Source organism: Halichoerus grypus, chromosome 10, assembly GCF_964656455.1.
Source record: "Halichoerus grypus chromosome 10, mHalGry1.hap1.1, whole genome shotgun sequence".
In the NCBI taxonomy this organism is placed as follows: Eukaryota; Metazoa; Chordata; class Mammalia; order Carnivora; family Phocidae; genus Halichoerus; species Halichoerus grypus.
Window position 1 is genome coordinate 53,057,122 of NC_135721.1, and position 4,005 is coordinate 53,061,126.

Genomic DNA, 4,005 nt, shown 5'->3' on the forward strand with positions numbered 1-4,005 from the left:
CAGCCCGGCAGCTTTACCTAGCTGAAGGCCTCCCTCACTCTGGCTTGATAGCAATCGAGCCCTCCCAGTTGGAGCTTGTTACCTGGGAGCTGTCCAGATCCAATGATGAAAACTGGCTAGGGTGTAGTTGTTACGGTCAATTACCGGCAGCCCATTAAATGAGGTTTGGCAAACCCAGGAGCCCCTGAGCGCCATTTCCGAGGCACTTTGGGTACATTGTTTTTCCAGCCTCTGTTCTCTTAACCTGCCTTGGCTCCATTCTTCTCTTTCATGTTGAGACTCATGGGAATATGAAGGGAGGTGGAATCCAGGGTTTCTGATTCCCAGTATAGTGACTCCTGGGTGGTGGGATGGGATGGGATGTTCTGTGCTTGGAAGGTGGGCTGAGCTTCTTTCACTTCTCAGGGAGAGGATGTGGACTGAGAGCCAGTGAACTGAATCACCAGAGAGGTCAGAGTGTGCCTGGAAACTGAGTGCCTGCAGAGTTCCTCTGAACCTTCTTAACAAAGGGCAAAGAGGAAGTTACCTTCTACAGGAGGGCTGCATCCAGGCCTTTCCAGGAAGTCAGAGGTGCTCAGGTTGGACCACCCAGGAGGTAGTCTATTCTCATTATTTTGGGGTAGGCTTTATTCTGGACCTTCTTTCTGAAGGATTCTAGCGTTTGCATCACCAGAATTTCTCTGGTCTGCTAGGTAGGGCCCATTTCTTCCTAAAGGTTACGATCTTTCTAATACTTTAGATCAGTGGTTTAAAAAATGTGGTCTTTAGACCAGAAGCATCATCTGGAAGTGAGAAATGCAAATGATCAGGCCCCACCCCAGGCCCCCTGAATCAGAAACTCTGGGGGTGGAGCCTGGCAGTCTGTTATAGCAATGCCTTTGGGGTGATGAGGAAGCATGCTCAACTCTGAGTTTACTTCTTTAGACCCATGCTTCTCCAAATGTGGCCTGTGGAAAATAGCATCAGCATCTCCTGGGAGATTACTAGAAATGCAGTATCTCTAGCCACTTCTCAGACCTGCTGAATCAGAATCTGCATTTTAACAAGGTCCCCAGGTGATTTGATTGCACTTTAAAGCTTGAGAAACAGTGGTTCTCAACCTTGGCTTCACGTCAGGCTCACCTAATGCCGAGGCCCCACCCCAGACCAATTAAATCAGAATTTCTTGGGGTGATGCCCAGGTGTTGGTATTTATTAAAAGTTTCCCTAGTGATTCTAATATATAGTCAAGGTTGAGAGCAATTACTTTGGACCACCATAGACTCCAGAATCACAGGGAGTTATGTCTGTTAAAAAACAAAACAACCAGAGGGAAAAGATGGCAGCGATGGCGGTCGGAGGTGCCAGTGGGAGCCGCGTGTCCAGTGGGAGGGACCTGAACTGCATCCCTGAAATAGCTGACACTTTGGGAGCTGTGGCCAAGCAGGGGTGAGGGCCCAGACCTCCGCAAGTGGAATGCGGGCTCCAAACTTGGGGACGAAGAGGGACAGACTAGTCATCCCCGAGAGGCAGGGGTTTGATTTCCTCTGCATGCCTGTCTTCCACCCAAGTTTCAAGAGGGAGTTTACTCAGGAACCTGCTAACAATTGGTCTGGCCCCCAGACACAATCAGACCTACTGCTGTCAGGAAGGGACTCAAAAGTGGAGAAGATCCACAGGAACTCCGAGGCGGCCATGTTACAGGAGCTGAATTTTGGGGCATATTTGGGTCTTCCAGCTTTCCTACTGCCCCTAAATCAGGAAGATGACACAAACTTGGCCAGGGTTTTGACCAACCACATCCACGCTGGCCACCACTCATCCATGTTCTGGATGCGGGTCCCCTTGGTGGCTCCAGAGGACCTTAGAGATGATATCATTGAGAATGCACCAAGTACACACACAGAGGAGTATAGTGGAGAGGAGAAGACGTGGATGTGGTGGCACAACTTCCAGACCTTGTGTGACTATAGCAAGAGGATTGCAGTGGCTCTTGAAATTGGGTCTGACCTCTCATCTAATCATGTCATTGATCATTGGCTTGGGGAGCCCATCAAAGCACCCATTCTCCCCACCAGCATTTTCCTGACCAATAAGAAGGGATTTCATGTTCTTTCTAAGATTCACCAGAGGCTGATCTTCTGGCTCCTCAAGTTGGAAGTGCAGTTCATCATCACAGGCACCAAACACCACTCAGAGAAGGAGTTCTGCTCTTACCTCCAGTACCTGGAATACTTGAGTCAGAACCGCCCTCCACCCAATGCCTACAAACTCTTTGCCAAGGGCTATGAAGACTATCTGCAGTCCCCACTCCAGCCACTGATGGACAATCTGGAATCTCAGACATATGAAGTGTTTGAAAAGGACCCCATCAAATATTCTCAGTATCAGCAGGCCATCTATAAATGTCTGTTAGATCGAGTGCCAGATGAAGAGAAGGATACCAATGTGCAGGTGCTAATGGTGCTGGGAGCAGGCCGGGGTCCCCTGGTGAACGCTTCCCTGCGGGCAGCCAAGCAGGCTGACCAGCAGATAAAGCTGTACGCTGTGGAGAAGAACCCAAATGCCATGGTGACGCTAGAGAACTGGCAGCTTGAAGAATGGGGAAGCCAGGTGACGGTAGTCTCATTGGACATGCGGGAATGGGTGGCTCCAGAGAAAGAAGACATCATCGTCAGTGAGCTTCTAGGCTCCTTTGCTGACAACGAACTGTCACCTGAGTGCCTGGATGGAGCCCAACACTTCCTAAAAGATGACGGTGTGAGCATCCCTGGGGAGTACACCTCCTTTGTGGCTCCCATCTCCTCCTCCAAGCTGTACAATGAGGTCCGACCCTGTTGGGAAAAGGACCGAGACCCTGAGGCCCAGTTTGAGATGCCTTATGTGGTGCGGCTACACAACTTCCACCAGCTATCTGCGCCCCAGCCCTGTTTCACCTTCAGCCATCCCAGTAGAGATCCTCTGATTGACAACAACTGCTACTGTACCTTGGAGTTTCCCGTGGAGGTGAACACAGTGCTACATGGCTTTGCAGGCTACTTTGAGACTGTGCTTTATCAGGACATCACCCTGAGTATCTGTCCAGAGACTCACTGTCCTGGGATGTTCTCATGGTTTCCCATCCTCTTCCCCATTAAGCAGCCCATTACGGTACATGAAGGCCAGACCATCTGTGTGCGTTTCTGGCAGTGCAGCAATTCCAAGAAGGTGTGGTATGGGTGGGCTGTGACAGCACCAGTTTGTTCTGCTATTCACAGCCCCACAGGCCGCTCATACACCATTGGCCTCTAGCCCTGCCCGCAAGTGTTCAGAGCCTTGGAAGCAGCTTCAAGTTCTGCTCCTGTGGCACAGAAAGTGCAGTACATCTGTGGGTTGTGATTCCCCTTGCCCATCAGAGTGGAGTATTTCAGTCTGCTTTCCTGCCTTACATCAAGGTGGGCAAAGGATGAGAATTAATTGCAGGGCTCAAGCCACCAATCTGTGAAGACTTCAGGCCAGGGTGGGAGGAATTAGTGCTGGATCTGAAGCTACTCCAACAGGCACTCGGCCTCAAGCGCTCCCTGGAATAGCCCCGAGAACATGTGGATTGAACACATTTTCAGCCCTTTCCCTGCCCATCTCTGTTCCTGTTATGATGGTTTTGTGTGGGAGGAAATACAAATAAAGTGAAGTTACAGCCTTTAAAAAACAACAACAACAACAACAACAAAACAACCATCCAACAACACAACAACCAGAACAAACCCAGAAATGTAGAGCAGAGCTTCTTAGCAGTATAGAGGGACATATTAGTGCCTCATGGGTGTGTTGGGTAGATGTGGAATTTATAGCCTGATCCTATCAGGCCTTGGGGGTGACAGGATGGGACCTGGGTTGCCATGAGCAACTGTTTACCCCCGGGGGCTATTACAAATATCATTTTCTGTATATGCTGTGACAGGAAGAAGGTTAGGAAACATGCTGTAGAGAAGCTGAGTCTATTATTCCTGAGTTAATGTGCTAACTATGCCGATGGGGTCTGGGGAG

The 4,005-nt window shown here is 49.8% G+C and overlaps 1 pseudogene; it reads left to right on the plus strand.

The window, feature by feature from the left end:
* The first annotated feature begins 1,455 nt into the window (after positions 1-1,455).
* On the plus strand, positions 1,456-3,336 carry LOC118552684 (protein arginine N-methyltransferase 5 pseudogene; annotated as a pseudogene).
* The last annotated feature ends 669 nt before the right edge of the window (positions 3,337-4,005 follow it).